Genomic DNA, 12,658 nt, shown 5'->3' with positions numbered 1-12,658 from the left:
ACTGAAGGGTCCCGGGTTCGATTCCGGTCAAGGGCATGGACCTTGGTTGCGAGCACATCCCCAGTGGGGGGCGTGCAGGAGGCAGCTGATCGATGTTTCTCTCTCATCGATGTTTCTAACTCTACCCCTCTTCCTTTCTCTCTGTAAAAGATCAATAAAATAAAATAAATAAAATAAATAAAAACAAAAAAGAGATCATCATCATCTGGCCACTCCGTGTATATTTGCATTGTATTCAGAGAGGAAGGGAGACGGAGGGAGAGGAACAGCCGCGATGAGAGAGAATCACAGATCGGCTTCCTCCCGCAAGCCCCCCACTGGGGCTGAAGCCTGCAACCCGGGCCTGAGCCCCGACCCGGAATCAAACCGTGACCTCCTGGTTCAAGGTCGGCGCTAACCATTGAGCAACACTGGCCGGGCTCCCCGCTGTGTGTTCTTAAAGCCCTGAAAGCTGGGACTCAGGAGGGAGCAGGTGCGAGACGGGGGCCGAGCAGGTGAGCACGGAGCCTCTGAGAGGCTGGGCAGCAGGAGGCGGCCCCAGCACAGATGCTCCCCCAAAACATGCTGAGCTCACCCCCTGCCGTGACCTTGCTGGGCCGACCCTGGCGCCGCCCCAGGTGGACAGAGACACAGACCATCTCGCATCGGCCCTGCCCACCTGGACACGCAGGGGGGCAGGGGGCAGGGGGCGGGGTTGGGGGGGCTGGCAGGTGAAGCGGGGTGGGGGGGGGGACGGGGAGGTCCCAAACCTGCTGCTCCGGCCCCTGCTTCACACCTGCCCACACACGGAGCCTCCTGGACGGAGGGCGGACCTCTGGCTCAGCGTGACTCCTCTGCCAAGACACCTCCACCGGGACCTGGGGCCGCGTCAGGCCCCCGCACACACCCCTCCCTCCCTCCCTCCCTCCCCTCCACACCCCCCTCCCTGGGGCTCCTTCTTTGCAGCCATGGCTGTGGTGAAGGCTTGTGTGTGTTTTTAATATATTTTATTGACCCTTTACAGAGAGGAAGGGAGAGGGAGAGAGAGTGAGAAATGTCGATGAGAAACATCCATCAGCTGCCTCCTGCACGCCCCCCACTGGGGATGTGCCAGCAACCAAGGTACATGCCCTTGGCCGGAATCGAACCTGGGACCCTTCAGTCCGTAGGCCGATGCTCTATCCACTGAGCCACATCATCAGGGCTCTATTTATTTTTAGAGAGTAGAAGGGAGAGGGAGAGACACATCGATGTGAGAGAGACACCTCAATGGGTTGCTTCCTGCATGTGCCCTGGCCAGGGCAAGGGATGAAGCCCACAACCAAGGTACATGCCCCTGACTGGAATCGAACCTGGGACCCTTGAGTCTGCAGGCCGACGCTTTATCCACTGAGCCACACCGGTTGGACAATAGAAACATTTTTTAGAAATATTTTATTGATTTTTTTTATAGAGAGGAAGGTAGAGGGAGAGAGAGTGAGAAACATCGATGATAGAGAAACATCCATCAGCTGCCTCCTGCACACCCCCCACAGGGGATTTGCCCACAACCAAGGTCCATGCCCTTGACCAGAATCGAACCTGGGACCCTTCAGTCCGCAGACCAATGCTTTATCCACTGAGCCAAACCAGTGAGGGCTAGAAACATTTCAAAAATATATTTATTTTTATTGATTTCAGAGAGGAAGGGAGAGAGAGAGAGAGAGAGAGAGAGAGGGAGAGAAACATCCATGATGAGAGAGAATCATAGATCGGCTGCCTCCTGCATGGCCCACACTGGGGATCAAACCTGTAACCCGGCTGCTGAAACCGGTGTGGCTCAGTGGATAGAGCATCGGCCTGTGGGCTGAAAGGTCCTGGGGTCGATTCCGGCCAAGGGCACATGCCTAGGTTGCAGGCTCGATCCCCAGTAGGGGGCAGACAGGAGGCAGACAATCAATGACTCTCTCTCATCATTGCTGTTTCTCTCTCTCTCTCTCTCTCTCTCTCTCTCTCTCTCTCTATCTCTCCCCCCCCTTCATCTCTAAAATCAATAAAAAATAAAATTAAAAAAAACAACAACAACAACAAAAAAAACTGCAAACCCAGGCATGAGCCCTGTATTGGGAACCGAACCCTGACCTCCTGGTTCCTAGGTTGACGCTCACCACTGAGCCACCCCGTCTGAGCAAATAAAGCCTCCCTCCTCTGCCTTAGCACCTGAGGCCGGCTCCTCTCTGGGCCGTCACTGCTGGTCTGTGGCCCTGGGAGGAACGAGGGGCCGGGTCCCCTGGCAGACGCGAAGCCGGCCCGGCCCAGCCTCCTGTCTCAGGTCCCCCTGCAGCCTCCTCACCCACTCTCGGCCACCCTGAGCGGCTTTCTTCTTCCGTCCGCTCGACCCCTGGAGGGCTGGGGCCCCCTCATCCCAGGGGCTCCCGCTGTCTTCTGCGGGACATGAACCGTGCCCGAGAGCGATCTGTCTCGCTGCCTTTATTTTAAAAAAAATATATATTTTATTGAGTTTTTACAGAGAGGAAGGGAGAGGGAGAGAGAGTTAGAAACATTGATGAGAGAGAAACATCCATCAGCTGCCTCCTGCACACCTCCTACTGGGGATGTGCCAGCAGCCAAGGTCCATGCCCTTGACCGGAATCGAACCCGGGACCTTTCAGTCCGCAGGCCGACGCTCTATCCACTGAGCCAAATCGGTTTCAGCTCACTGCCTTTAAATCTGCTTAATGCACCGCACCTACACGGAGTGGCCAGATGATGATGATCTCTGAACGCATAATAGCCTGGCCACTCCGTGTCTATCCTATAGAATAGGGGTGTCGAACTCAATCAGAGAAGGGGCCAAAATCTAAAATCCAGCCTAAATCGTGGGCCGAATGGTTTACTGAACAGTCATAAACTGACAATGTCATAAACTGACAGCGGAGTGCAGTGATGACAGCGCGGTGCGGGCCACATTGCAAGGCCTGGCGGGCTGGATTTGGCCCGAGGGCCTTGTGTTTGACACATGTGCTATAGAATAAAAGGCTCATATACAAATGGTCCCCTGGACCAGGAGTTCGACCAGCAGGCAGGCCGGCCAACCGCCCATGTCCCCTCCCCCTGGCCAGGCTGGCTGGACCCCACCCATGCACGAATTCATGCACCGGGCCTCTATATCTATTTCTATCTATCTATCTATCTATCTATCTATCATCTATCTATCCATCCATCCACACACGGAGTGGCCAGATGATGATGATCATGATGATAATCTCTGAACGCATAATAATCTGGCCACTCCCTGTCTATCCTATAGAATAAAAGGCTGACATGCACATGGTCCCCTCGGCCAGGAGTTCAACCAGCAGGCAGGCCGGCCAACCGCCCCTGTCCCCTCCCCCTGGCCAGGCTGGCCGGACCATGTACAAATTCATGCACTGGGCCTCCAACACACATATACATACACACTAGAGGTCCGGTGCACAAAATTCATGCCCTGGTTGGGGGGGGTGTTATCCCTCAGCCCAGCCTGCGCCCTCTCCAATCTGGGACCCCTTGAGGCAGGGGTCCTCAAACTTTTTAAAGTGGGGGCCAGATCACGGTCCCTCAGAGAGCTGGAGGGCCAGACTATATGAACTACTAATTCCTACTGTAACACCTGGGCTGCGCTCACTGCCCAAAGAACCTGGCGGGCCGGATCAGACTCCTCTGCGGGCTGCATGTGGCCCCGGGCCGTAGTTTGAAGACCCCTGCCTTGAGGGATGTCCGACTGCCGGTTTTCCTGCACCGGGCCTCTAGTCAATAAAATAAAAACCAGCCCGCTGCATTTGCTGAAACATTCCATCAGCTCAGCCCTCATGCCTTGGCAGGGCCAGACCCAGCCATTTCTCGGGTTTGGTGCAGCCCCTGGGCCAGAGGTCCCCACCCCCGCCCCAGGGTCACCCTTCGCTGTGCCCACCCCCAGCCCAGAACCCTCCCGCCCCGCCCTTCCGAACGGGGCTACGGGGGAGCCCGTGCACGTGTGTGTGTGTGTGTGTGTGTGTGTGTGTGTGTGTGAGTGTGTGTCCTCTTTTCTCATCTCAGCCCCACATCCACGGAGGCTTCAGAACCAGTGGGTGGTCCCTCCCCCGTCGGCTCGAAACTATGGGCCCGGATTCCAGAGGCTCATTATGGCAGGAGCAGGCTGTGCAGCTCAGCAGGGGCCGCTGCCCTGCTCAGCTGTCAGCCAGTGGGGAGGAGGGGGGCAGTGGAGAGAGGCGGCAGGGCAGGTGGGCGCCGAGCTGCTCTCTGCTGCTCTGGGGAGGGGACTGAGCCCAGAGAGGCCTGTGGCAGCCCCTCCCTCCTGACCTGGGGCTGTGGGCCCCGCCCTCTGGGGGCACCTGGGCTGGGACCCCAGCCGCTGGGGTGGAGGCTGGGGGTCCCACGGGGGACTGGGCAGGAACGGGCGGTTGCACAGAGTTGAGCTGGAAATGGAGCTGGTCGCCTCTTACAGACCCAGAGGCCGGGACTGGGGTGTGTGTGTGCATGCACTATCACATGCAGTGCTGCCTGTGAGAAATGTGTAATCTAAAGAGAGATCAGAGCCGGGACCGGTTTGGCTCAATGGATAGAGCGTCTGCTTGGGGACTGAAAAGTCCCGGGTTCGATTCCGGTCAAGGGCATGTACCTTGGTTGCGGGCACATCCCCAGTAGGGGGTGTGCAAGAGGCAGCTGATCGATGCCTCTCTCTCACTGATGTTTCTAGCTCTCTATCCCTCTCCCTTCCTCTCTGTAAAAAAAATCAATAAAAATATATTTTAAAATAAATAAAATAAAATAAAATAAAATAAAATAAAATAAAACAGGGTGGAGATCAGGGGAGACCTTCCGGGTAAGTTCCTGAGTGACCAAGGTGGTGGAGGCCGGGGGCGGACAGCAGGTGCAAAGGCCCTGGGGTGGCTGCGAGCTCCGTGCACCCTGGGTCCAGGGAGGGGCCGCCGTGGCCGGGACAGCGAGCCGGGGTCTCCATGGAAACCGGCTGCGCGCAGAGGGTGTGGGAAGCCGTCCCCCTCCCCCGTCCCGCCGTCCCGCCCCTTAATCAGAAACAGCTGGCGCGGCCGCGGCAGGAAGTGCTCGCACCCGCGGCTGGCAGGGGGCCCGGGGTGCGGGTGAGTGCACCCGAGGGCGCCGCCGGAGGCACCCGCTCAGGGTGCCCAGGGACCCTTCCTCAGGCACGGACGGACGGACGGACGGAGGGACGGACGGACGGAGGGACGGACGGACAGACGGCGGGATTCTCAGGCTCCCGCCTCCGAGCTAAAGGCTCTGCAGGCCCCTTGGTTAAGGTGCAGCCCCGATTTTTTTTATCAATTTGTCCCGCGTCCCGCTGTGTTTTAAAAAAAAGTCCCCGATCCGCCAAAACCGGTGTGGCTCAGTGGATAGAGCGTCGGCCTGCGGACTGAAGGGTCCCAGGTTCGATTCCGGTCAAGGGCATGGACCTTGGTTGCGGGCACATCCCCGGTGGGGGGCGTGCAAGAGGCAGCTGATGGATGTTTCTCTCTCATCGATGTTTCTAACCCTCTATTCCTCTCTCTTCCTCTCTGTAAAAAAAATCAATAAAATAAAATTTTTTTTAAAAAAAGTCCCCATCTCGCGTCCCCCTGGGGAGAGCTCATTGCATCTTCTCGGGGCCCTGTTTCCCCCCCCTCCGACCTTCCCCTCTGCCCCGGCCCTGTCCCCCGAGCCCACCCCCCGGCAGAGGGTCCCTCCCTGGCGCCTGGTGGAAGAAATGACACAGCAGTGGCCGGAGGACAGAGAGTCCGCTGAGCTTTTGAGTCACAAATGCCACCGCCCTGGAGCTAGGGATGGGACCGGCCTGAGAATGACTCACGGGGTGTGTGTGTGTGTGTGTGTGTGTGTGTGTGTGTGTGAGGGGGGACAGATGGAGATGAAGACTGGGGGCTGGGCCCGGCTGGCCTGGCTCCGTGGCTGAGCATCGACCGTGAGCCAGGAGGTCAGAGTTCGATTCCCGGTCAGGGCACAGGCCCGGGGTTGCGGGCTCCATCCCCAGTGGGGGGCGTGCAGGAGGCAGCCGATCCATGATTCTCTCTCATCGATGTTTCTCACTCTCTCTCCCTCTCCTTTCCTCTCTGTGAAAACTCAATAAAATATATTTTAAAAATAAATAAATAGCTGAAACCGGTGTGGCTCAGTGGATAGAGCGTCGGCCTGCGGACTGAAGGGTCCCGGGTTCGATTCCGGACAAGGACATGGACCTTGGTTGTGGGCACATCCCCAGTGGGGGGCGTGCAGGAGGCAGCTGATCGATGATTCTCTCTCATCGATGTTTCTAGCTCTCTGTCCCTCTCCCTTCCTCTCTGTAGAAAATCAATAAAATATATTTAATAAATAAATAAGTAAAAAGAGTTCGTTCATGGAGTTTCATTCCTGGTGCATCTGCAGCTGGAGATGCCAGGGCTGGAGTGAGGACGGAGGCACCCCCACCGCTGGGCGCTGGGCGCTGGGCTCCCGCTCTCCGTCGGGGTTTCCGGGCCCCGGGGTGGGAGGGGGCCCCCCCGTCTCTCCCAGTCAGAGGTCCCTGGGGCCCCGGGAAGCCCCCATCGCCCCACTCACTCATCCAATTAGCCCGGCGCTCCGCCCTCATCTGGAAAGAATGAAGGCGGCCGAGGGCCCCAGTCACTAATGCAAACCATTTGTGCAGCGGGAGGAGCCGGACGTGATTCACGGGGACATTCCAGCTCCCCGTGCGAGAGAGAGAGAGAGAGAGAGAGAGAGAGAGAGAGAGGGGTGGGGGGGGCAGGGGGAGGGGGAGAGGGAGAGAGGGAGAGAGGGAGAGAGGGAGAGAGGGAGAGAGACAGAGAGAGAGAAGGAGAGAGAGACAGAGAGAGAGAGACAGAGAGAGAGAAGGAGAGAGAGACAGAGAGAGAGAGACAGAGAGAGAGAAGGAGAGAGAGACAGAGACAGAGAGACAGAGAGAGAGAAGGAGAGAGACAGAGAGAGAGACAGAGAGAGAGAGAGAAGGAGAGAGAGAGAAGGAGGGAGGGAGGAAGGGAGGGAGGGAGGGAGAGAGGGAGAGAGGGAGAGAGAGAGGGAGAGAGAGAGAGAGAGAGAGAGAGAGAGAGAGAGAGAGAGAGAGAGGCGGTCAGCACCGCAGAGCAAGGGCCATCTCAGGTCAGGCTGCCGCGTCTCCCAGGACCAGCGGGGCGGGGCCGGTCCCGGGCAGCCTTGGTTCGCTCACACGGGCCGCACGCACCCGAGGCAGGCCAGGGTTTCAGACCCCCCAGCTGGACGCCATCTCACTTCCTTTTTATTTAAAAAAATATATATTTTATTGATTTTTTTACGGAGAGGAAGGGAGAGGGACAGAGAGCTAGAAACATCGATGAGAGAGAAACATCGACCAGCTGCCTCCTGCACACCCCCACTGGGGAAGTGCCCGCAACCAAGGTACATGCCCTTGACCGGAATCAAACCCGGGACCTTTCAGTCCACAGGGTGACGCTCTATCCACTGAGCCACACCGGTTTCGGCATCTCACTTTCTTTTAAAAAAACAGTTTTACTAGGGGCCCCATGCAGGAAAATTCGTGCAAGAATAGGCCTTCTTTCCCACTGCTGCCCACTCCGGCTTCCCTCCGGCACCCTGGCTCCGTCAGGAATGACGTCCGGAATGACGTCCGGAATGACGTCTGGTCTAATTAGCATATCACCCTTTTATTAGCATAGATGGCTCTCACTGGTCTGGCTCAGTGGATGGAGCGCTGGCCTGCAGGCACATACCCAGTAGGGGGTGTGCCTGAGGCAGCTGGTGGATGTTTCTCTCCGATATTTCTAACTCTCTATCCCTTTCCCTTCCTCCCAGTAAAAAAATCAATTAAATATATTTAAAAAAATAAAAAATATATTTTTATTGATTTCAGACAGGAAGGGAGAGTGGGAGAGGGATAGAAACATCCATGATGAGAGAGAATCACGGACCGGCTGCCTCCTGCACGCCCCCCACTGGGGATGGAGCCTGCCACCCGGGCCTGTGCCCTGACCAGGAATCGAACCCTGACCTCCTGGTTCCTAGGTCAATGCTCAACCACTGAGCAACACCAGCCAGGCCACCATCTCACTTCTTACAGGGCCTGGCGCAAGAAACACAACAGATTTGATGCATCAAAGACATCGAAAGAAACTTGAGGCCCGGCGGGCGTGGCTCCCTGGTGGAGCGTCGACCTAGGAACCAGGAGGTCGGGGTTCGATTCCTGGTCAAGGGCACAGGCCTGGGTTGTGGGCTCGGTGCCCGATGTGGTGCGTGCAGGAGGCAGCCGATCCGTGATTCTCTCTCGTCATAGGTGTTTCTGTCTCTCTCCCCCTCTTTCTTTCTCTCTCTCTCTCTCTCTCTCAATAAAAATATATTTTAAAAGAACAAAAAACTGCCCAAATCGGTGAGGCTCAGTGGATAGAGCATCGACCTTCAGACTGAAAGGTTCCGGTTTCGATTCCGGTCAAGGGCATGGACCTTGGTTGCGGGCACATCCCCAGTAGGAGGTGTGTAGGAGGCGGCTGATCGATGGTTCTCTCTCATCGATGTCTCTGACTCTCTATCCCTCTCCCTTCCTCTCTGTAAAAACTCAATTAAAAAAAAAAAAAAAAAAAAATATATATATATATATATATATATATATATATTTTAAAGAACAAAAAAACCCTCCAATACAGCCCCTCCCCCCAGCCCCACTGGCTATCAGACTGGCCGAGGTCAGAGGTCAGACCTGAGGTCAGAACGTGAGCTGACCCCACACACCCAGCAGGACGGGTCCTCGGACCCCTGCCCCCCGCCCCTGGCTGCCCTGCTCCCCACATCCCCCCGGGGTGCTCACTGGAAGCACGGAGAGCGGGGACCCTCCCCCACTCAGGCAGCTCCCTGTGGGGGTCGGGAAACCTGCCCATAAATAAACCCTTTTACGACGCAGCTCCAACATAACCTTTCATCGGCAGCCAGCACGTGTTTCATTATCCCAGACGCGGGCAGGGCCTGACGGGAGATGCTGGGGGGCTGCCCGGGGGGAAAAGGGGGGCCGGGGGTGCGGGACAGACCCGGGGAGATGGCCACTGACCGCACCCTCCACCCTCCATCGGCCTGGCCTATGGAGCCGGCGCGTCTGTCTGTCTGTCTGTCCGAGGGGGCTCAGACTCTGCTCACCTCCATCTCCGCCGCCGCTGGACCATAAAGTCCTGCAGACAAAGCTGGCACCCCAGTGGCCGAGGGGACCCTCCAGACGCCCCCGTGGCTGCTGAGCGAGGCAGAGATGGGTGATGTTTTATTTTATTTTATTTTTATTTTTATTGATTTGTTACAGAGAGGAAGGGAGAGGGATAGAGAGCTAGAAACATCCATGAGAGAGAAACATGGACCAGCTGCCTCCTGCACAGCCCCCCCCACTGGGGATGTGCCCGCCACCAAGGTCCATGCCCCCGACCGGAATCGAACCTGGGACCCTTGAGTCTGCAGACCGACGCTCTAGCCACTGAGCCACACCGGTTTTGGCTATTTTATTTTATTGATTTTTATTTTATTATTATTTTAAAAAAATATATATTTTATTGATTTTTTTATATTTTTTTATTTTTTATTGATTTTTAGAGAGGAAGGGAGAGGGACACAGAGAGAGAAGCATCCACAATGAGAGAGAATCACGGATCGGCTGCCTCCTGCACGCCCCCCACTGGGGATAGAGCCTGCACTCCGGGCCTGTGCCCTGACCGGGAATCGAACCCTGACCTCCTGGTTCCTAGGGCGACACTCCACCACGGAGCCACGGCCACGAAACAGGTGTGGCTCAATGGATAGAGCGTCGGCCTGCCGACTGAAGTGTCCCTGGTTCGATTCCGGTCAGGGGCATGTACCTCGGTTGCGGGCACATCTCCAGTGGGGGGTGTGCAGGAGGCAGCTGATGGGTGCTTCTTGCTCATCAATGTTTCTAGCTCTCTGTCCCTCTCCCTTCCTCTCTGTAAAAATCAATAAAAAAAAAATATATATATATATATATATATATATATATATATATATAAATTTCATTTTAATTTTAAAAATATATATTTATTGATTTTTCACAGAGAGGTAGGGAGAGGAGAAAGATAGAGAGCTAGAAACACCGATGAGAGAGACATCGACCAGCTGCCTCCTGCACACCCCACACCGGTGATGTGCCCGCAACCAATGTACATGCCCCTGACCAGAATCGAACCCGGGACCTTTACAGTCCGCAGACCGACACTCCATCCACTGAGCCACACCGGCTTCGGCAAAATCAAAAATATATTTTTAAGAAACAAAACATTTTAACGGATGTAAGCCACCTCGTGTGGCCAGGGGCGTCTGAGCCCGACCGCGCCGAGTGTGGTCTCCCTGCCGCAGTGTCAGCATCCCGCTCGGCTCGTCAGCCCCGCCCCCGGCCCGCGGACTCAGGCTCCGTTTTAACGAGGTCCCGGGTGGCTCCCCGCGCGGCCAGGCTCAGAGGGGGAGGAGGAAACAGGAAGAAGGGGAGACAGAGGCTCCTGGACCCAACACACAGCCATCAGGACCCGGCTGGCGGGGCTCGGCCTGGGAGCCTGCGGACGGCAGGGTCCCGGGTTCGATTCCAGCCAAGGGCACATGCCCGGGTTTCGGGCCTGATCCCCAGTGTGGGGCGTGCAGGAGGCAGCTGATCCATGATTCTCTGTCATCATGGATGTTTCTCTCTCTCCCCCCCGCCCCTTCATCTCTGAAATCAATAAAAAAACAAAACCAAAATATTTTACAAATAAACCAATTGATTTAAATGAAGTAACATCAAGAATTTATTTTTTTTAGCCGGGACCGGTTTGGCTCAATGGATAGAGCGTCGGCTTGGGGACTGAAAGGTCCCGGGTTCGATTCCGGTCAAGGGCATGTGCCTTAGTTGCGGGCACATCCCCAGTAGGGGGTGTGCAGGAGGCAGCTGATGGATGACTCTCTCTCATTGATGTTTCTGACTCTCTATCTCTCTCCCTTCCTCTCTGTACAAAAATCAATAAAATATATTTTTAAAAAAAGAATTTATTTTTTTAAAATATATGTTTATTGATTTCAGAGAGGAAGGGAGAGGGAGAGAGGAATAGAAACATCCATGATGAGAGAGAATCATGGGCCAGCTGTCTCCTGCACAGCCCCCTACGCATGTATCCTTGACCGGAATAGAACCCGGGACCCTTCAGTCTGCAGGCTGACGCTCTATCCACTGAGCCATACCGGTTAGGGCTTGGGACAAAATTTTAAAAAGAACCAAGAAAGGGGTACCTCGTACACACAGGTCTCCCTCCCCATTCCCTATTCCTGGAGGCAAACACTGTGACTCTTTAAAAAAAATATGTGTTTGGCCCTAGCTGGTGTGGCTCAGTGGATAGAGCACCAGTCTGCAGAATGAAGGGTCCCGGGTTCGATTCCGGCCAGAGGCACATGACAGATTTGCAGGAGGCAGTCGGTCCACGGTTCTCTCTCATCATGGATGTTTCTCTCTTCTCCCCCTTTCCCTTCCTCTCTAAAACCAACACAGAAATATATATATTTTTTAAACTATGTATTTTATTGATTTCAGAGAGGAAGGGAGAGGGAAAGAGAGACAGAAACATCCGGGATGGTCGGCTGCCTCCTGCACGCCCCACGCTGGGGATGGAGCCTACCACCTGGGCTGTATGTGTCCCCGACCAGGGAATCGAACCGTTGACCTCCTGGTTCATAGGTCGACACTCAACCACGGGGCCTGGCCCTGGGGGACAGCCCTCTGTCTGGGGCCCCCCCGCCAATGCGCCGGCCTGACACAGGAAGGGCACATGAACGCACTGGTTCTTGTGAATTAAGTCATCGAGATTCATAGGCCCGAAGCCTTCACTGTGGCAGCTGATGGAATTGTGCTGTGGGGAGCGGCTGGTGTTAAAAGAAAAGAAGGAAGTGAGGCCAGGCCAGCATGGCTCAGGGGCTGAGCATCAATCAAGGTCAGGGTTCAATTCCTGGTCAAGGGCACAGGCCCCGGGTTGCAGGCTCCATCCCCAGTGGGGGGCGTGCAGGAGGCAGCTGATCCGTGATTCTCGCTCCTCATAGATGTTTCTCTCTCTTTCCCTCTTCCTCCCTTACTGTCTGAAATCAATAAATAAAAAAAATAACTTTTTTATATCTATAGACACGGAGTGGCCAGATGATGATGATCTCTGAAGGCATAATCATCTGGCCACTCCGTGTCTGTCCTATAGAATAAAAGGCTCATGTGTAAATGGTCCCCGCGACCAGCAGGCAGGCCGGCCAGCCTCCTGGGTCCCTCTCTGACCCCGATCATGGACCTGTGGGGTCCCTCGGCTTGGCCTGTGCTCTCTCGCAATCCAGACTGAGGGCTCCCCTTTCCCCGTGCATGAATTTCATGCACTGGGCCTCTAGTAAATAGATTTAAAAAATTTTTTAAAAATCAGCCAAAACCAGTGTGGCTCAGTGGATAGAGCATTGGCCTGCGGACTGAAAGGTCCCAGGTTTGATTCCGGTCAAGGGCATGTATAATACTTTGGTTACGGGCACATCCCCAGTGGGGGGCGTGCAGGAGGCAGCTGGTTGATGTTTCTCTCTCATCGATGTTTCTAGCTCTCTATCCCTCTCCCTTCCTCTCTGTAAAAATATCAATGAAATATATTTAAAAAAATTATAAATAAATTAA

The sequence above is a fragment of the Pipistrellus hanaki genome, assembly GCF_964339955.1.
Source record: "Pipistrellus hanaki genome assembly, chromosome: 21".
Lineage (NCBI taxonomy): Eukaryota > Metazoa > Chordata > Mammalia > Chiroptera > Vespertilionidae > Pipistrellus > Pipistrellus hanaki.
Note: the sequence above shows the minus strand (reverse complement) of the source record.